Raw genomic sequence first — 26,480 nt, 5'->3', positions numbered from 1 at the left:
TGAACTTTATCAATTCGATTATCAGCGGATTTAATTTAACCTCTTTTAAGTCGTACGCATAGGCTATAGAATACACGTCAAGCTTGATCGATACAACGGTAGATTTATGGTTTTGTGAAACTTTAATATACATGAAACAACCTCTTGAGAATGACTTGTGCAAAGTTGAAGAAGTCCAGAAGATTTATCAATCCTGTACACGCGATCGGTCTATTTAAAAATAAAATTTCGCATTAAAATGGAGAGAAATTGGTCGCCATTCGCTTCGATTTTTCGTTTCGCTCAATCCATCACGACGAAAATGAAAATAGGGATGCGGAGAACGATTGAAAGCTCGAAGGAATAAAGAATAGGAGAGACGAGTGGAAATTTGGAATGCTCGCGAATAGAAGCAATTCGTTTTTCTCGAATTTTAAAGAATTTTTCGGCCGGAAGGGAAGTGAATTATCGTTAGAAATTGACTGGGATGAAAGATATTTTGATATTTATGAAAAGTGTGTAGCGCGAATTTTTTAATTTTAAAAAAATTAATTTGCTTTAAAGGAAGAAAATGGACGTTTGTTTATTACTACGAATTTCAATTAAAAATTTTCAGAGGAAAAGAGATCGAGTTACGTGACGCGTAACAATTTTTCTCGACCAAGTTTGCCCGAAAGAAAAAAAAAAAGTAGGAACGGTAAATTAATGACAATTTCCGACCGTAATTTCGTTTCATTATTACCATTGTTCTTTGAACGAGTGGTCGGCCAGTAATACCAGCCAGTTGTAAAAATATTCGCGTCACGTAAACAAGAATAAAAGGATAGTTTCCACAGTTAATGCATCGATGCAAACAACATTTTTCGAATATCGCTGCATTGCATGTTCTTAAGAATACATTCGTTACGCGTGAAAATTCTTCACTCTTCCATAAAATCTTTCCATCGAAGAAAATCTCAACAATTTCTTTCAACAATCTCGAATTGAACGATCAATAATAAGATAAGGGAGATGGAATAAACTTAGGGATTACTTCGCACGAGATTCAAACGAGAAAACGTCTTTATTTTTTTCCCAAGTTAACGAGCGTAAACACGTTATGTTGATCACGTTACGTGGGTGATCTCTCAGACACTTGACGAAACGATTGCCTCGATCTTTCGTTATCGAGATTAATCGCATTATTGCCTCCGATTATAATAACTCTCCGTTGCCCAACACCGGTATTGTATTCACGAAGGAAATCGCCACTTTCGTAACGTTTCTTAGTTCTTTTCTCTCTCTCTCTCTCTCCCTCCCCCTCTCCCTCCCTTTGCACGATACCGACTCTGCGCGTCAATGCGCTTGTCGAGACCTTTTTCACACGAGCCTATCGCGCGATAATATTCCGTGTAAATGTCAGCGTTGATAGCGGTTATGCCGTTATGGATGGCTCGAGAAATGGTTGGCGTGGAAAAAAAAATCTTGGACGAAAAATCATTTCTTTCGATCTCTGGAGAATACCAAATCTGCATAATTTTATCCTTACGATCGTAAAAATTGCCTTCCGTGAAAGTTTCTGCTTTTTGTTAAACGGTCGTTTCGTTCTTAACGACGAGCGCGATGAAATTCGCGTTTTATCGATATTAATCACGATCGCCGAGAAAGAAACCGGCCGTTACGTGGATTCGAACGAGGTGAAGAAGGAAAAAGGCGAAGGAGAAGAAGGAGAAGAAGGTAGATGGACGCGGCGAAACGTGGAAAAGGAGAAGAGCACGATCTCTTTACGACCGAATTGTCCGGCATACTTCCGTTCCTCCTTTGGTTCAAGAAGGTTCCACCACGATAATGGCCGTGCCGCCAAAAGGATCTTTACTCGGAAACGAAGCCACGAAATTACGATCTCCGCGTTACTTATTCCTCGCGTTACCCGCGCAAACAACACCTACTTTTTTCCCTTCTATCTTTCCTCCGTTTCCGACTGAACGCCCCCCTCTCGTTTCCACGGCTGTAAGTAGCCGTGTTCGAGGAACGAAATCAGCCAACTATTTCTCAAACCTTGTATTCTTTCATAGACGCGAAAAAATGCCAACGTTTGGAAATTAAAGAAAGCGTTCGATGAACATTCGAGCAACATTTTGATTCGTGATGATTAAATTATTTATTATATATAATATAGTATACCAAGCGACACGTTTATCCAGAAGATATGAGAATTTTTGAAGCGTCCACTGTACTGTTCATTAGTGAAAAGAAGTCTCGCGAGATGGCACATGGGTATAAGCCTTCGCTATCCCCACTTTAGACGCTTTGTTGACAATCCTTTGTTGACACACACTGCATTGTAGAAGAGCTAGATAATTGAATATCGTTATATGAAATATTTTGATGAGTATGTCTAGCTTATTCCTATACGTATAATTATTATCTTAACTTGATTACAAATTATAATTTATCTACATACATATTACGAGAAATTATATCGATTCACAATCGGATTAGTATTATGGGACAAATGCCACGCTGGGAAGAAAAAAAACATTTCCTCTCGATCGATACAAGCATAATATCATCATTTTCGATCAGATTTCTTTGCGACACCGCAATTTTGCATCATCCTGTAGACAATTACTCACACGAAAGAGTTTTCCATTTCGATCGATTACGAGTTCTCCTTCAACTCGGACACCGGTTTCAAGGATTCGTCGGTGATTCATAGATATGAACGGTGGTGCGAAAAGTCGTGAGTCAGTCGCCAGCCACGAAATAGACGAACGAGCAACGCGTCGATGGGAAATGAACAGGTGTCAACGTATGCGTATCTCGTCGAGAAGCGTGCAATTCGAAGCGAGGCGCCGCGTGAAAGTAAAGCTTAAATGCCAATACTCTCGCGATCGATAAAGGTACACGTTCCTTGCCTATCTCTCGATCTATCGCCGGCTAGATTTATTTATTAGAAATGAGCAGCTGATTAATGATACCATCGTTCTCTCGATACCCTCGAGATTTTTGCAAATCTCGAGCCGAGATTATATCTTCCTGGTTCGAATAAATAAAGAAGAGAAAGCGCGGAAGATGGACGAGAGAGGAGCGACTATTTGGAGGAAAATATATGCATATGAAAGTGTTTTTTTTTTTTCTAACATTTCTTAGATTTCTCACGAAATATTCGATGAAATTAAGGATATTTGGTCGAAACTCAGCAGATGAAAATTATCATCGATCGTTATTAATCGCGAGAAGAAACGTTGTCCTATTACTTTCTAAAATTTCGATTACTCTTCTTCTTTCTACACCTGTCATCTGCCATCACCACGCCGTCTGTACATCCTTTATTCGATTTCCCTTGGCCGGTAGTGGTACGAATCACGAAAATTTCACCAAAAGATAAAAATCTACAGGCAACGACGTTTTACGAGAAAAAAGCACGAGTGCGAAGATGATTGATCTTTACGAGATTTTCTCGGATTTCACGTATAGAAATATGAAATATTCGATCGAGCTAATAACACTCGATTAATAAAACTCACCATGAAAATAACCCTCGATTATATCTTAATCGCACATGGACGAGCGAAAGATTACTTTCTAGAAAATCTCAATTATTTCTCTTTCTTACGTACTCTATCACGAAATTTCACCAAAAGATAAAAGATGGAGGGTCTCGATCGACGACGAGAGATATCGTCGTCATTCACGAATCGCGGCTAATTTACGCTCAACCGTTTGTCCCGCGTTGCGCAACTCGCGGAATAGAAACGGAGAAACTGTATTCGGTCGGGAGGCAAGGGGGAGGGGGGACGAAATCGCTCGAATCGAACGTTGCGATTGTTGCAAGAGTGCACCATCGTTCCCACGGTTACTTCTTGGCGAACTAGCTCTTTATGCACGAAGGATAAAGAAGAAAATTAGCACGATAGTTTCTTAAATCATCGTACTATTCGTTCGAATCGATTAGGAATTTAATAATACGTGATTTAAGTAATTAAGTCGCGAGGATTGATCGACGTAATATTTTCCGATGAATTGAAAGTTCATCTAATGTGACGTTTGGAAAAAGAAGAATCTCTTCGTTCAGTTTTATTCAATTTCTTGCAAGTTTAAAAGAACTTTGATCCACAATATCGGGCCAATTAGAACGAAATCTGTTCTATTTTTTTAAAGATTAATAAATTTTATTCACCAAAGTCTGTTCGATTTTTATAACGATATCTCGACAATTACGATTGAAATTCCTTTCTTTCGTATATTTTCTAATACGACAAATTATCCTTCCAATTTAATTCTTCGATGGAGACGAATTATTTGTCTCGTAGGAAAAAAAAAAAAAAGAATAATTATAATCTGACGAACTTCTGAGATAACTCTTTTCCAAGGATCGCGATTTCAAATCGTTTCCTTCGATATGAATTCCAACCAATTCTCTTGCCAGAAGGTTGGAAGCTCTGTCTATCGGCGCGCGAACGAATCGGAATCAGTGGTCCGTAAGATTTTACGAGAGGAGGCGAGGGAGACGTGAAATTAGGCCGTGAAATTGTTTTCACGAACGAACGGCAACGAGCAAAACGTGGAGAGGCCAAGACGGAGGCGAATACGCGCGGTTGTTCGCGGATCCTCGAGCGACGCGGTGCTAATTACGCGAGCGCTTCGTTAAACCTCGCCCGTGGAAACCGATCCGACCAACGTTTCGCGATAAACAGCTGAGAGCACGGTCCTTCACCATGATTTTTTCGGTCAATTCTCTCCCTGCCATTGTACCATTACTACTCCTTTATCTCCTTACCCTCGATAAGGAATTCCGAACGCTTTCGATCGCGGTATTGTTGTCCGATAATACGATTATCGAACGAATTGGGATGGGGGAAATGAAATAAATTGGATCGTAAAATGGTGTGCTCGGAATAAATGCTCGATCGAAGGAACTTGGTGTATCGTCAAGGGTGGGAAATATCGTTATTCGATATTGTCGAGAAAAATTATTCTAAAACGATTCGAGGATAATTATTTGAGATATGCTCGATCGTGATAATTATTTCGAAGAATCGAGAAATTTCTGTTATCCTGTGTGACTTTGAGTTGGTATTTTTTTCTTTCCTTTTATCGTTTCGAAGCGAACCCTGGAAGTAAAAATGATCGATTTTGCCGGATATATTTGAGAGATATCGTTTCACTCGAGAAAATTTACGAGAGGAATAAATTTCATTAAAATAAATCTTGCGGGGAGAGGAAACGGGTATCGCGAATACCAATTTTGAGATATTTCCTCGATACGAGGGTGAGGTAAGTCGTTTTGGGAAATGCTCGAATGTTTTATTTATGAACGCGTCAAAGGAGAGTCGATGTCGTAAGAAACGAAGTACCGACGCAACGGTACCACAATACGATCTTTATTACTGGCAAAGCGTATCATCGAACCGTAACCTTTGAAAATATGTCGTGTTCTTTCCACTCGGAACATTACTCCCCCTCCCCCTTCTTAACCAGCATCAATGAAAAACATTTCTGCGCGCGAAACCCCTAATTTCCCGCTCTATTAACTCGCTCTGACGCAACGACAATCCTTTCTTCCTACACTTTTATTCTTCCCGCGAGAAATTCTGATAAATTCTCCGAAATCGTGAATTTCTACCTTAAACGAAACATTAATAATTTATCAACCGTCGTGTAAATATTCACCGTGTTTGCTATTATCGATCTCCTCGATATTTGCATCGCGTAATTGTTTCAACATCTTCTCTCGATAATTTGAAAATCTGAAAGAGAGAGAGAGAGAGAGAAAATAATAATACGCTTAACAAGTCGAAGGGAATAATCTGGTGTAATCCAGCCACGATCTCGTCGTATCGGATGATCGCGGCGCATTAATAAACTGGTCGTCTAATGGACAATAGAGCGTGGCCAGAAATGATCCAAGACCCAACCTGCTACCGTAATAACGGGTTGGGAATGGTTGGGAATAGTTGGGGCATCGCGCATGCGTTCCATGCGTTGGTACAGGCTGTGTTAACAATAGGCCCATTAAGACCGTTTACGCGGCGACTGTAAAACCGCGTATTGCGCGCAATTTGCGATTAAATGTAATTTATTCGACGCGAGGAGCGCCCCTCCCCTCTCGCGGGGAATCGTTCGCCAATTTCAACGTCGAGCGACGGTTACGCGCGAGTGAAATTGGATCACGTTCGTGGAAAATTTGTATTTTCGTTGAATTTTAATGCTGATGGATTAATAATATTCGTGAAACGAGGAAGTAGCGTTAATTGGTTTTGGAGGGAGGGGTCCTCGGTTTTGTAACGTTTCGTAACGCGGCGACGACCCCGTTAACGAGATCCTGAAAATTAATTGTATTTTTCTCGCTTTTGTTCCGCGTTTCGAAATGCTTTCGTTTCCTTTTTTCCCGTTGTACGATCGCAGCGAAATATTTTTATTTAAAGAGCGAAGCGCTGGAGAACAAATTTTTAAAGTGAAAATATCCCATTTATTTATCAGATCAATTAGCTTGGATTCCGACACGTTGAATCGGGGAGGGGAAAATTTACCATTTCCTTTATCACGTCGAATTTCCTGCACGAACAAATCGTGCGTAACGCCGAAAGGATTGACCCGATTTGCACGTCGAGAAAGCGTTTAAGCTGTTTATGTTCGAAACAGGCTGTCCTTGGATCGCAACCTGTTAGAGAAACGATCGGCGATTAATCGCGGGCGGAAACGCGAGATAATGGAATCGTCATAGGGATAAAAATCTCGACGAAACAATATCATTGCCGGATACGAATAATCATTCGAATTGTTCAAAGATAGAAACACATTCGTCCTATCGCTCTTGGATATAATACATGTACGCAATTTGCCGATTACGCCATAATAAGGTTACACGCGACACTCGTCTATAAATAATCCACGTGCAAATAATTATTATGGACTAAAGAGTGACAGTTTCTAGTTGTTTTACGGCATCGTTAAAATTTACTGCTTCGTCTGTTGGTTAAAGATTAAAAAAAAAGGAGAGAGAGAAAGAAAGAAAGGAACGAAACAAAAGAGACACGAACGAAACGAACGATAAAACAAACGCGCGTACGCTTTTATCGATTGAAAGTTTTATGACTCGATGCTATCCAGAGATATCCCATTTACCCATTATTTAGCAAATTCGGCAGTATTTTCGCTTTCGTTTCGAGATTAACTCAACCGCTCCCCCGACTCGAAATTAAAATTCCGGGAGGGGAGGAAAATTGTATTTCTTTTTTTTTCTTTTGCAACGCGCCGCCAGAATTTCCGATCTGGACGCTTTAATTTTCACCGACGCCGACGACGCGACAGTTCAACTCGCCGGGGATTTCACCGCGCGAAATTGATTTTCGGAAATGCATCGTTTGAAGAGTTGCCAGAACACACGCGTCGATATTTTCCTCCTGTCCTGCTTTTTCCCGTGTCGTCGCCACCAAGAGAATTCCGCTGCACGAACCTCCCTCCCTCTCTTCCCTCCCCCGCTTGAATTCTCCCGCGTCGCAGAAATCGGGCAAACGATAAACACGCGCGTATTCCTGTTGAATCCAAAATGGCGCCAGACCTCGCTGCTGTTTTTTCTCGAGTCGTTCGCGGGAGAATTTAACGATAATTCACGGTAATTACGAATAAGTGTACAATATTTGGTAATTTGGAATTTTTTTCTAATTACTCGTGCGATTAAAAATTCGATCGAAAGTTCGTTAGCTATATAAGTGTAACGATTATTCGATGACGATTACTTCTTCGAATTTTCAAGATTTGCTGCGATTACGAACAATGAGCGTAACGGAGGAAAGAAATAATTGGCCCATTTCAACAGTTCAAAATGGAAATTCGTCGCAAGTGAAGGAAAAAAGCGATTAAGCGCTCTTCGATTTTTATCTGAATTTTTTTCCTCTAAAATAAAAGAAAAAAGACAATCGCGTTCTCATTCATCGCGGAGAAATTATTTGACGAATATATCGGCGTTGAAGGTGGATAATATTTCACGCGAGTGTGGGATGTGTTGCACGCGCCAGTCTCGATACACAGGGCCCACACGGCAACTTCCTTGCCCGATGGTGTACAGACCATCGCGCCTAACCGGCATGCATGTGAATGAGCCTCGATTATTCGAGGGAGGATGAGTAACGTTTTGCCCGTTTTGTATGCAAAACGGCGCCCTGCGCGTTAAACGACGCCGGGCGCCGCGTGTTGCCTCCCACGGATCCTTGGAAAAACAATAATCTCACGTGTAAATTTAATTATATATATAAATACATCGCGTATAAAGATCGTAATTCTTCATGGAATCGAGGTTAATTAAAATATGGATGGAGATTCGATCGAAAGAAATATTCGTAATCCCTCTCTGGGGTGATTCGTCCTCTTTAAAATTTTACGATTTTTCGAAAAACGAGGATTCAACGGGAGAAAGGCACGACACGATTATGCAAACGACACGCACAGAGAGGCAAGAATTCGTCCCTTCTTATTATTAATTTTAATACGGTACGTTTCTCTCTGGGAAAAAATGGAAATCGAGACGATTCTTCTTTTTTTTCTTTTCTTTTCTCGTACGCGTCGTTTCGCCAACGTCTTACTCGCATAAGACTCGAATAAGACGGTGAATTGATTACTCGCATAAATTGAACGTAACGAGAGGCGCGTAATGAGATTGAGAAGATTCCCCTGCTGGCCACTCGATGCGTGAACTTAATGGATCCGTGGTGAAGAGGTTCAAGGAATTAAGGAGTTGAACGGCCTGTGCGAGCCGTGTGTGCGCGCCTTACATACGGATCGGATTAAACTTAATTTGATTCGGCTCTTCCGCAACATCTTTTATCTCGTGGAATAAAAAACGAGCCACGACAAGAGAAGAAGAATCGTGAGACGCCTTAATCATCTTTGCGGAAGCGAAAGGAAATTGTTTCTGAAATTTTGTCTTCTTTTCGGGAGAGAGAAAAACAGAGAGAGAGTATAATAAGTGAAGCGAGAGAAAGATCCATAAGAGAGAAACTATTTTTAGAGGTAACAGAGCTGTTGCCTTCGGAAGAATTCAGCGAATCTTTCGTTTTCGAGCGGAAATGTTCGTAAACACGGTTGGATCACATACTAGGAAACAAGGGAACGACCCAACATCCCGAAGAGACCACCTTGCCGGCTACTAAGAACGGTATCAAAAGCGGGATGAAAAGAAACCGACTTACGGCAGACCTCCACGAAAACGAAGATAATCCAGCGAATAACATCTTCTTGTGGACTCGAGAGGCCGAGACCTGCCTGCAATTTGCGCACCCTCCATTTGGCAAACTGACAAATTTCTCAGGAATTTTTATTTCACGAAATACTTTAAGGAAATACTTTTAAAGCTGTACCTATGAATCTATAAATCGTTCTTTCTTTTTCTTTTTTTCCTTCTTCTTTCATCTTAAGCAGCGTGATGAAAGATCCGGTAACGAGGTGTCTTTATGCATTGCAACTCGAAACAATGAAATATACACGTTTCTATGAAACTTTTGGGAAACGTAAGTAGTTATAATTGAGGAGACTTGCTAGGAAGCCGAAGAATGCAAATGTAAAGAGGAAATGGATCGATTTAAGCGCTTCTTTTGCACTTCTCCGTTAATGCTCTCACTGAATGATACTCTCGTTTCACAGAGATGGTTATTACTTAATAACGAATTTTCAAATAGATCGAAGCATTAATCAACGAGCTAAAAGTTTTACCATTAGACGTAGAGACATTAGACCTATCGGTACCTCGTTCCAGAAACGAGATAATCCCCCCTCGATACGAATTAGAACCGCGAAAGCACTGATTTAGATAATTGGTCGTGGAGGGTGGCGTTCTTAAAGCATACAGAAAGCTAATTAGTAAGCTGCCGCTAATTTGTAGCCCGACGCGCGACCCATCTAAATCACCGAAACGGGAACAGTGGTCTAATTGATAATTGGTGAAGAAGGATTCATTGGGGAGAAAGGGGGATGTTTTATGGTTATTTCAAATTCCCCCGTTGATTAAAATACGATATCCATTCCTTGAACGAAAACTTGGCGTACCATGAAGCAAATTGGTTTCTTTAATGAACAAATTTGAAAGAAAAGTGAAATCTAATCCTATTCGTCAGAAGAAAACGAATATCTAAAATTAGTAGAAATTATTAAAAAAATGTATACATGTCCTGTCTTTTTTGGTCTTTGAATTTATCCTTGCGAAATCAACGATTCATCGTTGTTCTTTGAAAATAAATGTCTCAACTTACGTTAAAATCCTATCTACTATACATTCCAGTCTTTGAACACGACTTACTCTTACGAAACTAACTTCATATAAACCAAGGTTGTAAAAAAAAAAGGATCCTCGAGGAATAGCGAAGAGAGGAAGAAAAGAAACCACTTTTTGACGAACGAAAGAAAAAAAATATTCGCGCGTATATACGCATGAAATAAAGATTATACGGTTTATTTTACGTGTATTTTTCGTAGGTCTGTGTAAGCCGGTATCAAAAGAAGATACGATTGTCGTGCTAAGATCGTTTCTTTCTACGTAGTTGGTAGGTTGAACAAAGGACGGTTGAAAAATGTTGGAAAATCTTGGGCGACGCTCGTTTCAAGGAAGTTCCTTTTCCTATTTTCCATGGTATCCGGGTCCACGGCCCTCCGCGTTATCTGTCGCCGTTTCTCTTCACCCACCTCCCTGCGCCTCTCTTCCCAACCTTTTGTTTCCGAGCGAAACTGGCCGATAACGACCGCACCTGGTCGAACTCGATCTCTCGCTAAACAAAATTATACCATTTACCGCCACCGTTGCCATTTTTTAAATGCCATCGTCAACCGTGGATCGCTTCGATTCTCTCCTCGCCCGTTTATTTCGTCTTCTCTTTCTTTTTATTTCTTTATACAATGTATCACACTTTCTTACGAATATTTTCCTCTCTAAGTTTTTGAGAGAAAAGAAAGAAATTCAAGTTTCAGACGAGTAGAATGAACGACGAGAAATTAAGTGTATGTCCCAGGAACATTTTCACAGGAGCAGGAGAATGAACGTTTTTAAAAAGCGTTCGTTTATACCTGGCGCGAATAATCCGCGAGATAAAAAGATTTTAATTCAACAAGCGGATGGGGATCCGCGTTTCCCTCGAAACGCGGTAGAAAAGGAAAAAATGGCGAACGAGTAATCAAGCACAGCGGTTCGAGTAATGTATATCATAACTGGAGAAAATTTATTTTCAAATTTGTGTAAGAAATAATTGTTTCGATGTAACGTGTAATGATTGTATACATAGTTAAAAAACTTTTATACGCTTGAAACTTTAAATCCGCTTTTTAAACGTTTATATATTAAACGAAATATATAGGCGTGTATAGGCAGAGAACTAATCGATAATTGATCGGCCGTATTTCAATAATTAAGAAGCGTTTAAATTTAAATTTCAATTTTATAACATCTCGAAACGTCAATTTTAAATCGTTATAAATTATAACTTTTCTTTTTGTAAGCTTAATTACTTCGTATTAGAAATTCACATAATGATTCGTCGATGATTGTTATGAGTTCCGCGCAACAAGAATGGAATGTGTGAAAAATAGAAAAGAGTTTTTATTTTTTTACTGCCATATTTGATTTGCAAAATTGTATTAAAATTAATTTTGTTTTACGGCTGCCCATGACACGCACGGACACTGATATTTATGGATTAATTTTAATTTGTTCATTTATTATGTTTTGGAGAAATAAGCAATAATAATATTCGTAACTTTAGTTGACAATTTTTTTTATCTCATTCAATCTTTGGGCGATCGGTATGTCTCCTTACAATCACTTTTTTTTAACTTTATAATTTTCAGTTTCATTGTTTCTATCATTATTTCGTTAAACCATATCTATCGGATAATTTATAGAATAGGATTGTTGTGGACATCCTTTCGATACGTCTGCCGCGCAAATTTTTCTTTATCCTATACTAATTAATTGCAACGTTAATTCCTTTTTTTATATGAATATATTTAGTCATATTTTTACGTTCTATACATCTCTCAACGAAACAACACGTTACAATATAAAAGCAGTATCGCTTTCTAAAAAGTTGAATCACTCATATAAGCTCCATATAGAACCGAAAAAAAGAGAAAAATAACATCCAGTTAGCTGCTATTATTCGAACCACTGTCCGCCGCGAGAATGATTCACTTCGTGCGTCTCTGTTCGTACGACTTTTGAAACGTTAAGACGAGTACAAGGTTATCCGTGCATTTATCCACCGCCGGTGATCTTTTCCAAGTTCATTAACGGCGTTCTACGTGGGTTAAAAACGAGTCGACCGAGAGAAAGAAAGAGGGATAGAGAGAGAGTACGCAGAGTCGACGTAGGCAGGCAGACGAATGGACGAGCGCAATAGTCTCGCGAGAAGTGACCAAAAAGGATCTCTCTCTCTCTCTCTCTGTTTCTCTCTCTTTCCGCTGTTGTCCACACGCCAACGTATCTCCTCGTCACGCGTGCCAACATCGTTTCCAGGTTCGCTCTATCTCTCGTTTTTCATCTCTCTCTTTCTCTCATCCAACATGGCAGCGATATATACGATTCGTTGCTAAGATACTTCGGCGAGTAACGTACTTTTTCCAATTGCAGGAATCATTCGTTTCTTTTTTTATTGGGATTGCGTATCGATTCGCAAAATTGATCGAAGAAAGAGTTTTTTTTTCCTTTTTTCACTTACGTTCGATACATTTCCGAAAGTGAGTTTCGAATCCCTTTTTCTGCTATTTCTTTCGCGTCAGACCGCAACAACGACGTGTCTGGACGGTCCTGTGTTTTCTGGCTCGGAGGAAATGAGACAATCATGCGAAAATCGATGGCGGGTGATCGAAGGGAGGGGAGAGGCAATTCTGAGGGCACAATGGGATGAAATTATGCCTACGAGAAGTGGTGAACGAGCTTTGATCCCATTCTGAATCTTGGAAGAGATAAGTAAGTAAGGGGTTCGCCGATTTTATTTTAACGTGTAAGTACGGTGTATTACGGTGTAATGGATCGGGTAATATTTCTTGCCAAGTTAGCCGACAATTTATCCTCCCCGACCAACAACTTCATCGTTCTGCCTATTATTATTCTATACACGGGCAGCACTCAGCTTATTAATTCGTAAATTTAGACTTTGAAAAATACCTATTCGCTTCCTCGATTAAAATCCCACCGTTCTTCTATATCCTTCGCCGATATCGATTTGAATTAGTTTAACCTTGCTTCGATCGATCGATTTTAACTTTAAAAGGTTAAATTCAATTTTCTTTCTCTCGTAATTTCTTCTTCTCTCCTTCGTTCTCGTATTTCCGCCGTTAATTTCCATCGGCGAGGGTGAGGAAATTATCATCATGGGGGATGAACAAATTTCTCACAAAAAAGCGTCGAAAAAAAGCTGTAAAAGAAGAAGGTTGTTCTGGTTCGGTCGCACGAATCGCTTTGACTTCTCGGCTATTAAATTAACATGGCGCGACGCGAGGCCCTTCTCCAGGAAGTTGCACACACTGTCGTCATTCCTGTCACAAGCTTTTCCATTCCACGTACCTCTCTCGTGCGCGCGATTTATGATTACGATGTCGTCGAGGAACGAGATTCTCTCGAGTGCGGAGAACACCGAGTGCCACTGTATTTCCTGGCAGAGATAGAGACACAGAGAGAGAGAGAGAGAGAGGGAGAGAGAATCACGAGATCTCGTTCGTTATCCATCCGCCTAGAATCGTGGTGCCGCTTCTGGTCTCGGTCATTGATTTCACTAACACCCGGTATTTTAATGGCGCTCTTTATCCTCATCCTTCGCTGCAAAGACGCGAAGAATCATCGTGATTTTTTGCATCCCAGACGCAGAGACGAATGTTTTAATCGCGATAATTGCGATGGTTGTAAAAAAGGAGGATGGAGATTACGTACACAGCGTAATATTCGGAAAATTGTTATAAATCTCACTCTTTCGACTTCTCAAAATCCTTTCCAACCAATTTTCCAACGCCACGAAATAGTCGTAATTTTACAAATAATTACAACTTATGCAATGGGCCCACGTTTCACCGATAATTTCAATAACCCTTTTCCACCCCTCGCAGAGTGTACATAAATAAAACACAATTACACCCATTAAACGTAGCTTTGCGCAACAAAGGTATAATTTCGCGAATCGTTGGGGAAGGAGTAATTAGCCTCCTGAAAGGAAGAGGCCTCCCGAAAAAAAATCTTTCACGATTTCGACGTCGCATCGTTTAACGCCGCATTATCTTTGCATTCGATTTAATTTTTCCTTCCTTTCTTTTTTCCTTCGTTCGAAGAAAGGAGAAAGGAAAAAAGAAGAAAGAAAGGTTCGAGTTACGTAGCGAGCAGAGAGGCCTCGTTCGTTATTTCTTTCAACGGTTCTCCTCCTCCTCCTCCTTCTCCTCTTTTTCAAGCATCCCTTCCTCGGTGGACAAACTGTCGATACGACCGAATGGAAAGATCATAATTATCGCAGCAACTTCTGTCTTATCCCTCCCTCCCTTCTCCTCCTTCGGCAAACTCCGACAGCCATTATTCGAACGGAATGCAAATCCGATACAAACTGCCGCGCAGTTTCCATTCTCTGGTATCCACCCCTTAATCCCGGCCGGTGGAAGCTCCCTCGGGGTTGGGCGAACGAGAGAAGGAGTTCGTCAAGTAAGTAGCTCGTTGTCGACGATGTTCGGGATCGAGATTGGGATCACTGCTCAGAGGGAGGAGAGAAGCGAGGACCGCTGGACCGAGTTAGGATTAATCGTATGGAATTCGGTGTTTTTATTCGCGATATTCGGGTCTTTGGAAAGTGGAAGAAACGATGCGATGGGTATACACAATTTTTGGTATTTTGGTGGAATTTTTTTATCATTTTGTGCGTCGATATCTAAAATAATTACAAAGTAGCGAGATAATTGAGAGAAATGTGGAGATTTATTCGCGTATTTAATAATTTTTCTTTATTATTATCTTTATATTGCCTTTATGAAAGAGTATTCGATGATCGATATGATTGATTGATATCCAAGTCGTGAAAATAATTGAATCGAGGGAACGAAACGATCGATACAACGATTTCCGTTTAACGCGAACCGCAAAGTTTGAATTTCCAAACCGAGATTACACTCCCGCATGGCCGATGGTTAATGGGAGATTATGCAAGCCAGTTTGGTTAATGGAAACCGTCCTACGATTACGGCTTAACGTTCTCCACATACTCTTCATATATATATACGTGGCGATTATTTTAATTTGTCCCATCCGTATAATAATTTCTTAACCGGCGGCATCGCCCATATCCTAATATATAAATAAATAAATAAACCAATCCGATCGACCGATGAATCGAACACATTGAAAAGAATCTTTCCAACGCAAAAACGATTGAAAAAAAGAAAGTTCACCGTGACGAGAAGAAACATCGATCGTCTACGATATGTGGCGCAACGACGCTCCATCTTTTATATAACGCTCAGTTAGCGGATGCACACGATCGATCGATGAAATTTTATAAAGAAGAAACTCCCTCGAAAGGGGAGTTTGTTATCCGTTTGACGGGGAAAAATCTTTGGAAACCGATCCGGGAAAAATCCAACGGGGGGAGTATCGAATGGAAAGACGAAGGGTGGGGACTCCTCTCGTAGATGCGTGCGAGCAATCGATACCAACCCTCCGCCGATCCGAATCGATCCCCTTGAGAGTTATACCGCCGCGTTCGTTTTTTACCCTCCCCTACGTCCGTCTACACGCACAAGAGGGGGGACACGACTATTAACCAGCCCTTTTTTCCAATTGGAGGGGGGAGGGAAGGCGGCCACTGTCACCCATTTTCTCTGACGGAATAATGCGATCGTGGTTCGAAAATTCGCTGTATTACGCACGAGTCACGTGCCTTTAAGTGCTTTAATTGATTCCCGTGCTTTGAGGGGTAATCCGCCGCTTTTTTCTTCTTTCTTTTGTTTTTCCTTTTTATCTTTCTCTTTCTCTCTTTCTTCTTTTTTTGGCAAGCCTTTGATCGACCGCGATTGATACCGACATTGATATCGTCAAAGTGAAAAGGGTTTGAAGGACGAGAGAAAAGTTGGCTATATGTGATTAATCTGGTCAGTCGACACTTTGGTTCGTTCGATGAAGTTTTTTTTTTTTCTTCTTCTTCTTTCTGACAGCGTCGACGCGTGTATTTTTATAGAATATTATTATTGGCACGAGACGCTTTTGTCGCCAACTATTTTTTCGTTCGAAATTATCGATAGAATGAAAAAAAGAAGAAGAAGAAAATAAAATTGTGCTTCTTTTATTAAAATAGAAAGTTAGAATCCAATTATAAATAAAACACGGATTTTAAAAATAAATTTCCTCAACGATTTTCGATCGAACGATAATTTTAACCTTTCTTTCTTTCTTTTTTTTTTTCGTTTTTCTTTTTCAACGTTCTTTGGACAAAGAAAAAGGAAAAAGAAAAAAAATGGTGGCAATGGTTATTTTTTTCGGAAAAGTATTTTACATCGGTAATAACGAGGTACTGGTAAACTGCATTCTGCTTACAACAATGGCGAGAGGAATGCTAGGCTGCAGAGGTTGCTCGTGCAACAAAAGAGGGGACGGTTTTAATATTGCACGCGACGACAAATTGCACCCTCGTTATTTGGGGTGGCATCGCACTTCTCCCGGATCCGAACTTTGCCTGAGAAATACAACGAAACCGTCTCTTCAAACCGCGCTTGTTCCTCCACGTTGGCTTTATTAGGTAAGCATGAATTTCCGCGCAAGCTACGACAGAAATAACCTATTCTGTTTGCCTTGGCGTCGAGACTTATTCGTTTGTCCTTTCGACTTGCGAAATATATTCGCCCCAAAGAACGAAGAACCGAACCAAACACCTCTATCCATTCTTCTCAACGTATTTCTATATTAAAATCTATTTTCATAACATAATTTTTACATCTATTAATTTTAAACACACTTAAAATAGATCCGTGGAGAATCAATGATAAAAAATACTGTTAACACCTTGAAAAGATCCATCCAAATTTGTCGACAAATTTTCTCGCCGTTGGACAAACTCGTCCAAGATCGAGCGCGCGTTAATCACCCCGATCCCCGACATTTTCCACGAGCCAGGCGCACAAAAGGGAGGCGCAGAAACAGGAGCGGAGCACGATAATTGATCCGGGCATCTTTTCAACATATATATATAAAGAGACAGAAAGAGGAAGAGACAGAAGCCATTCGTTTCAACGAGGATCGAGGCATCAACGTGATATACAGTACACCTCCTTGTATCTCACGCGATACCTGGCCTCATAACTCTCGCCCGCTGCTATCAATTCGCCTTGCAGGACGACGAATGGGATCGGTGTAACAACGCGCGAAACAGAAAAGAAGCGAATGAAAAAAAAAAAAAAAAGAAAAAAGGAACGAACGATATATAAACGCGTGGAATTACACAGGTTACATCTGTGTGATCGAGAATGTAAAACGTATGTAGAGAGAGAGAGAGAGGGAGAGAGAATCGAAAATGGTCGTGTGCACGTGTACGGAACAATGTGACAGGTTGCACACAATGTGGGGTGAAGTCGCAACGAGGGGATTATTGGGCAACGCGTGGGGTGCATACGATCCCTGAAGGGAGCGCAGCACCCAGATAATTAGGGTTGGAGGGAGACGAAGGGAGATGAACCGAGAGCGCAGACACGCTGGCGAATTATGTGCGTGTGTGTGCGTGCGCGTTGACCCCGGCTGTCATCAGAGCTGCCAGAGACACATCGGGGTTAATTATGGCTGCGTTGTTGCGTAATCTTCCTTCGCGACAAAGCCAGCCAAGGCTGGAGAAAAAGGATCTGACTCTCGGTGGACACCGTCTCGACGAGATAAGGATTAAAGCTCGTATTTGCCCGATTAAACGGTATGGGTTGAGCTTCTTTTGAGAAAAATTGATTTGAAAATTATTGTAATTCGATCGCGTTGATAAAAATCGATTTAATCGTATCGTTTAATTTAAACGATTGAATTAACGGAGTCGATGTATCGGAGGCGAGTCGATTATTGCTTTTGTATTAACGCAGCGATAGAGCTGTAGCTCCTATCTATTGAAAACGCTAATTATCTATCGACTAAACGATACCTTCATCCGTGTAATTAAATATTGTACGGTTGGAAGTATATATATTTCGTTTATTGCAATCAGAGAGATTAAAAGGTTATTACGTCGGAGTCGAGATCAATAGATATTGTATATAATATAATGCCCCGAAATACCATTAAATAAACGGAGTAATTGGACGAGATGTATCTGAAATGCTGTAACGTTTCAACCGCCGTGTAGTTGATCTGTTTCATTTCATTCGTTGCCGCTCTTCTTATAATCGCAGGTTTCGTACGAGATTCGATGAATGTTTATTTAAATAAAAATCGTCGAGGAAAAGGATTGACAGGGGCGAAAGCGTAGAAAACGTCAGAATATATAAAGAACTCGTGAAGAAATACCTGGCCAGCCGTGCAATTTTAATAAGCACCGCGCATAATGAATCTAATATAATTATAGGACGTTCATTAAGGCATAATGAAACCATTAGAGTTCGTTTAACAGCTTCGTCATCTTTGCTCCGGTTAAGCGTTCTACCTCTACAAATATCTTTAGAGAAGATTCCTCTTCGTTCTTGCAATTTACTATTCAAAGCAGAGATTTATAAAAAAAAAAAAAAAAGGAAAAAAAAATATATGAAACCAAACACATATTTCGTCAATTACTGTTTCTCATTAAATTTAATATTAATAAGTCTGAAAAAGTACGCAAGTTTTGTAAAAAAAAAAAAATTCTGTTTTGAGATATCAAAAAATTCATTGATTTAATTTGCATTATATTAATTTATCGCGTACAGCAATGCGTTACAGGAATTTGAATTTCCCGCCCTCGAATTCTAGTACTTTACGGTATCCAGTAGATGGCAAATCTCCTCTATATTTCTCGTAAGTAAAAAGCGAAGTATAGGAGCACAAAAGCCAATGAAACGGGATCTGGAATCGTGCCTTAAACTAATGAGTAAGGAAAATATAGAGCTTTGGTAACGCTTAGCTATGCTAATTATCAAGCGACCATATTTTTGAAGGGGCAAAGGTCGTCCCACGGTAACGCGACTACTTTTTCGCGTGGCCGGGTGAAGCGATCTACCTCGTAAATAAAAACCAATCGCATTCAAAGATTGAATGAATAATTTATGAATTTTTTGTACTATTGTACTATATATAATACATCCGTAATTTCTCTATTTTTATCGTACCGTAATCGTATTATCGCGAAGTAATAATTTCGTGCCTTGGATTTCATCTTATCCCCGAGCCACGTATATGAGTCACGTTATTCGCAACGGTACACGCCTCGCTAATCTAAATAAAAACATTCTTACGGACGAGATACAACTGCTCGTTGCGATCTCCTCTTTCTCTCTCTTTCTGTATCATATCTCTCGTTTTCAGGACGTATTTTAACATCGTCACAAGCATGAAAAATCATTTTCCTGCTTACGATCTGTCAAATTTTCTCGGACGCAACATTTTCTCTCGTTAAAATATGATAAACAAATGATAAAATAATCGACCGACGAGGTTGGCTCGAAGGAAAAATTTTTAGCACGAATTATGTGAGAGGAGGCACATGCATATCCCTGATACACAATTATAGGGGCTGGCCATGCTTTTATCTCGACAACGCGTTTCACGTGTCGCCCCACGTTTGCAAGCGGCTACAACGATGGTTACACCGAGTGTAAGTACGAAAGCTTTGTAACGCAACCTCGTAAGCTCCATTACGCGTTCGTGTGCGTTCGTCAGGGAAATGTCCCTGAAGAGGGCAGACACTTTGCACCTTTTTCTCAGTCTTCGGTGTTTAATATAATGTAGCCGCGCATTTCTTGCGTTCTTTACGAGTGCATCAGACTTGTCTCGGCTTCTCATCCTTTTTCTTTTTTTCTTTTTTTTTTTTATACCTTACATGGGGAGACAATGAGGAAACAGCGATATACAGATATTAAAGTCGGAGCTAGGTTGAATATTCTGTTCTAAATTATATTTTGCGTTTATCTTGATAGATCTCTATCAAACAAAAATTTCTTGCAGAAAAAAATTGATTCTACATTTTTTTCATAACAACGAATTATTAAAAAAAAAAGTTCGAAATAGGAAAAGTTTAACGAATAAATACGAAATACGTAATTTTTTTTTTTATAAAATTGTAAACTGCAAGGAAACTGAAACTAGCACACTGATGTCGGCGCACAACTGTTTCGCTCGTTCAATCGTTCCCATCTTCGAGTTTCATTGAATTTTTCAGAGCATGCGTTCCACGTATCCCATTGTTTCTAATGATCTTTTCATACTCGGGTACGAGCAGTCGCACGAAGGACAGGAGAGGAACCCGCGACAATAACTATCGAGTGGCGCCCGTATTTTTTTTTCCCCCCACTAAAGATTAAACCCCACCCGATGGGTGCCTCGTATTATTGTTCCCCGTCTGTTAAAAACCGAGCAATTCGAATCCGAACTAATTGCCAACCGACAAAGAGGGGACTCCAGACGAGGCTCTTTGAACGTTTCGCATGCAAAACTATCAATCGAAACCATCCAGTGAAACGCATACATACGTGCACACACTTGGCGCATCTGCCTCGAAAGAGAGAAAACTGGAAATAATTGAAACGGACAAATAAAAACGTTGAAAGTTACTCGTAACTTTTGTTCCTCGTTAACGAAAAATAACGTTAAGAAAAATTTCTAACCAACTGTCGTATTAATTCCATCGCGTTTCCTCGTCATTTGCACGCACAGAAGCCGGAGATAAGCAGCTGGCGAGATTTACGTGACGGTATTCCGCGACGATCGATGATAATTTCACGCGTGCAATCTCGATCTTTACGGTTGCCGGACATTACCACTGCGCTATCGTCCCCTGAAATTCGGGGAGAGCCCTCCTCGCATTTCAGGGGCCCTGAGAGCCCATCGAACAGCCTCGAATCCTCGTGTCGGACGAGATAATGGGGTGGAGTTCGACAACAAGTGTTTCGTCGAACCGTCCCCCGAAATCCTCGTCGTCTCTCCCCAACGAAAATTTTGTAAAAATGAGATATGTTTCGATAAAATTAAAAATACATCGAAATATATTTATCACTCGCTCCGATTCTCCGCTATTCATCGTCGAGGCAGAACGAAAATCCGTTCGTTGAATCCCGGGGTTGATGCTGTTCCGGGGGTGGAAAATGCAACTGCAGCAAACCACGAGTGCAATCTTTTCTGGCTGGTGGTTTACCACTCCGACAGAATCTCGCGTAGCCCCATGTGCAGACTCTTTCGCATACATTATGCATGTATATTCATATGGGAGTTCATATAGAAGGGTGCAAAGAGCGAGCTTAGAAGGGGTGTTGCGAGATCACTGGTTGGACGAGATCAGACACGCGCGCTTTCTCTCTTTCTCTCCTTGTTACGTGTGCACGATAAAAGAGAGGGAGAGAAACGCTGACTGGACGAAAGCGCGAGAAAATGAAGGTTTGGACGGATGATATCGGGTGCGTGGACAAATAATTCGTCGAACGAAGATTCCAATTGTCGATGACAACAATGGAAAATACGAAGGATCGTTCGATTATTCGATGCGAGTATCAGCTTAATCTATCTCTTAATCGTTTAACTTATTTCATTGGATCGAGAAAAAAAATATTTCTGATCGATCACGAGAATCAAAATTGAAATTTTGAATCATTGAAATGGGAAGGAATAGAATAAAAAAAAATCGAATTACTCCGATTCATTACGATCTCCGACTTTTCTACAAAAAAAAAATAATAATCGAGGCGAGTGGCGTTTCTTTTTCAGGAGAAGAGAATGGTGCGAAGATAATAGCGTGCTACACCGCGCGTACAAGAAATCGTGACGAAACTTTATCGAAAAGTTATTCTCGTTGGCTGAAAAGAAGAAGGAAAAGAAAAAGAAAGAAAGAAAGAAATGTCGGGAGGGGGAAGATTATCTCGTTTGAAGCGGCGATGGTGGAAGGCGAGCCACTTCGGTGGTAATCTTACAATTACAGGCATCTGGAATCGGGCGGACGAAACGGGGCAATTAGGCTTGCCAATCTCGCGGGGAGGGAAAAACACGGCGGGTTCGTGCAGGCATGCGAAGGAAAGAATCGTGCACGCGTGCCCGCCACGATTGGATAAGTGCATTCCTCTACGGTGTCCCTGTGAATAACGGCCGAGGCACTTTCACATTATCGTACGAGAACGGTGCAAGCCTCCGGTGTCCTTTAGACGCATTTACACAATTGCGACAGAAAATTCCATCCGCTCTCAGACGGGGGGCGGAATTTATCCGTGAATGCTTTTTTAAATACCGTGCAACGAAACGACTGGGCCGGCGAATCATCCCATTGTCCCGCCCGATTATCACGGTGGTTAACAGGTGCTAAAAATTCAGCATCCGCGTGGCGGAAGGTAAATCGTGCTGCTTGAAATTCAATTCGTTCTCTTTCTCTCTCTTTCTCGATCGGTCGATTCGAGTATTTGAATACCGCGCCGATGAATATTTATTGGAAAATAATTTTTAAATAATACGCCAGATTCCAGGTCGAACCATCTAATTATACTTTTTTCCCTTTTCTTTCCAGGTAAATTTGTTCCTTGAAATTTAATATCTATTATCGTTACGCTATTGTGTGTACGTAGGTGAAAGTAAATCGTGTTGAATTAATTTTCCCTCCAATCGATTTGAGTACCGCGCGAAATGAATATTTATGAAAAATAATTTTTAAATACCGTGTGTGAAGCTATTTTGATTCCATCGAACGATCCAATTATCCTTCTAAAGTATTAGAATGATGGATAAGTTGATTAATGTTTGTTCTTTGAAAATTAATTATTCGCGGATACATTTCTAAGAAAGTGTAAATAAATTTTCATCATTTGAGAATTTTCGATTTCATCGGTATATACATTGACCATATGAATGAATATTTATAGAAGAAATTAATTAAAAACATTCATTAACGAATATTTAATCTCGTTTACGATTACATCTCGTGTTATCACAGAAATAAAATTTACGTTTTTCTTCGTTGAATCCCTCCGTCGTTTTAATAATTTTGCATATCGTTTCCTTTTATCGATTCACTTTTTTTTCCACCTATTGCTACTCTTCTCACGTTCTCTATTTCTTAAGATAGACTAGAAGCCGCAATAGAGAAAATAGTTGTACGGCGAGAGAAAATTGGAACTCACGACAAGTAGATCTTGGGTTAGCTGGTGTTTCCATGACTTAATATCACTCGATATCTCCTTGTAACGATCAAATAAAATAGATTTGGTTCAACACGATGTCTATATCGATGCGTGAAATTGTTCTATTTAAATTATTTATCTTTAACCGATAATCGATATTCGTTAATTGAGGATAAATTGATTCATAAATTAATAATGAAATATCGCCGGAAATTTAATTTGCAATTTCATATTGGAATACCTTCAATGGACATTTCCAATTATTACGTATTGTTTATTATACTTGAGTAAGCAATGTTGTTCAATCAACATATCAGCTTTAAAATTATATTACGAAATATAATATCGTAATATTTCTTTCGTAATATTTTATAAGAATAAAAGTTAATAATTAATAATTAAAGGATATAGTTGAAAAGTTGAAGAATAGAAATTGAAAAAGGAAAGGAACTTTTATAAATTGGAATACACAAGAATCCTCTTTTTTTTTTAAACTTTCATCCGTGCGTGAATAAATTTCTGAATTCCTTGAAAGTTTTCGATCTCGTGCCTGACCACTGCTGCATCCCGATGAAACCTTGGAGCAAACATTATCCTCTTCAAAAATTCTTCGTAATTCTTCTCGATTCGCTCTTTGGGCTTCCAAAAAGATAAAGAAGTAAAAATAAAAAAAAAATAAAATAAAAATAAAAAACGAACGCCAACTCGATCGACAGATCATTCATCTTTCCCTCGTGCTTCCCCTTCCCCCAGATGCGACAGGGATACTCTACCACCCTAAAACCTGCTCAGAAACATATCAGTCGTGACAAATGGTCAGAGAAAGAAATACTCTCGTATTTCAATGTTCCTATCACACGCGTTTCCTAATCGTTGTATACGAGCTGTATCGGAATAGAAGGCGAGGGCAGGGGCGAAATAACAACCCTTAATAGCGTCAACCAGTCAGCTTTCCATTCGTATCCAGGTGGTGGAACAGGACTCGACGGTCCCCACGGTACACGTTGCTGTCGCGTTGCACCCCATGGAACTTGTATCCTACACGAGAGAGTCCCTCTCTCTCTCTCTCTCTCTTTCTCGTTTTCCACGTGTCGAACGATAAACGAGAGCGGCCCTCGATGCGTGGTCGAATTAGCTGCGTTACAACGAACTGCAGTTTGTACGCCGGATATTTGCGCGTGCTTTATCGAGCATCCTTTTTTTTCGACAATAAAACGATGAAGATTAAATGGGCTTGCAGTGTCGACTGCACTTTCTATATATATATACATATTATAACAGTTTAGCTGACTCAAGAAAATCTCTTCTTTTTTTCCCCTCTTGTTTGTTGAAAATTTGCACAACGAAGAAAGAAAGTGCGAAATGGTTAGAATTTTCGTGGTCGATAAAAATCCGTTTGATTCCTGCTTTATCGATCTCTATCGCGATGGTGGAAGAGTGTTCGAATTCGGTTCGTCGTGTCGCAAGTGCGCTTAATTACGAGTGCAGCTACTGCGGCGATCCATCCTTCCACTCCCCCTCGCGGAGATGTTAATAATCTAAATGGAGAGGTAAGGCGAACGCCGAGGGAATATCCATATTTCCGTATAAGCCGGGCCAATGACAAAGAAGAGTGCTTTGAAGACAGGCTGGTTAAATTAAAACGCCAAACTTTCTTCCTTAGCGACTGTCTTGCGCATGCTCGCGACTCTGCTGTCAACAAAGGAATATTGCATAGAGTATGTGGCCGATATTACGTAACGGCTTAATTCCTTGCCTCTATGGATGCCTTCGCGTTTTTCGAATCGTGTCTTTTAAGCGGTGTTAACAAACGAAGTTTTAAAAAGCTAGGTTTGAGATTGTTCGAGAACGATTTATTTTTGATTTGCGTGTTAACCTTTTTTTGCGAATGTATGTCGAGGATTTTCTCGCACCAACATTTTAAATAAATTAAAAGACCCAATTATTAAGGTTAACTCTCGCATGATACAGGGTCATTTTGATCCAACGATGCCTGTTTCGTGTTTTAAAGTGTTATAAGTAGATAATGATGGGACGTTCAATTCGCTTTAACAAGTTGACTAGAATTATCGATCGTTTTCGAAGCGAAACATTCGAATTCGAATCTGACACAGACAGGAATTTTATTAATTTTTTTAACACAATAAATATTATTATACACATTTATGTATTTATGATATATTGAAGTCTTATATCCTCTTTCTCAAACTTTTCCAAGAAAAAAATTCTTTGCTATTATCAAGCTTATTGCTGCTGCTATCGAAGCATTAAATTAAAGAGGAAATGTATTTTTAAAAAAATTTCAACATTGTGTATATTAGAATTAAAATCAATCATTTCCAGTACGCGATAAGTAATCATATTGCAAATAAGAGAGAAAACAAAAAAAAAACTACACTTCAACTTTCGAAGAGAAATCTATTTTTTCCTTCTCGACATAGGAAACATCATATCCTTAAACAAATTTCTCACCGCGAGCCAAGATTTATCTTTCCACGAGCAAAGTGAACCGCATACGCCCGTGTTTTATGAACTTTCTCCGTTTGATTTAGCATTGAAAAGAAAGATTTCTGCTACAGAGAGAGAGAGAGAGAGAGAGAAAGAGAGGGAACTGTCGTTTCGAAGCAACCGGTTCGCAAGGCGTGTGGACGAAGCGTGACACGGTGGCTTACGGCTCGATCCCAAGCTCGAGCCTTTACGACGACGGGTCAATGGATAGGTGCAACTGTAGACAGAGAGTGCCGGAAATGTGCTCGCCATGCATGACACGCATCACAGATAAGGGACACGCATCGACGACCGCGTTCGTGCGCGAGTTTACAAACCGTTAAAAGCGCCGCTCTACAGTGTTCGCGTACAGAGGAGAGAGAGAAAGAGAGAGAGAAAGAAGAAAAAAAAAGGAATTCGCGATCCCTTTTGTCGTGTGAAAATCGCCTACTAGCTTTTAACCAAATTGTGGGTTTTGACGCCATCTATTTGATACAGGGGGCGCCACGTAGCAATTACCGCGTGTTACAGCAACTAACCTAGAAATTGACGAGAGAGATTTATGGCCTTTGTGAAAAAGAAATAAGGTAGATATAGGATAGTTTATGCGAGTGCATTTTTAAACGAAGAATGATATTTGGAATAACGTAAAAAATGTTTCAAATAAACGTGTTTGCATATTCGATCAATTTTGTTCTTTTTTTTTTAAGGGAAATTATTGAAATACGTTCTGAACTAATAATTTTTAAGAATGGATTAACATTTTT

General features: G+C 40.1%; 1 protein-coding gene and 1 non-coding gene across 5 annotated transcripts in view; one reads left to right on the top strand and one right to left on the bottom strand.

Moving 5' to 3' along the window:
- Positions 1 to 26,480, bottom strand: part of LOC107998119 (ras GTPase-activating protein raskol) — a 302,632-nt gene that overhangs the window by 248,278 nt on the left and 27,874 nt on the right. The window lies entirely within an intron of this gene.
- On the top strand, positions 18,988 to 19,136 carry LOC114577603 (U12 minor spliceosomal RNA). The gene has a single exon (XR_003697787.1). It is a non-coding gene; the product is annotated as a U12 minor spliceosomal RNA (small nuclear RNA).

This window comes from Apis cerana, linkage group LG3, assembly GCF_029169275.1.
Source record: "Apis cerana isolate GH-2021 linkage group LG3, AcerK_1.0, whole genome shotgun sequence".
Lineage (NCBI taxonomy): Eukaryota > Metazoa > Arthropoda > Insecta > Hymenoptera > Apidae > Apis > Apis cerana.
Note: the sequence above shows the minus strand (reverse complement) of the source record. Positions and strands in the feature narration are given on the sequence as shown.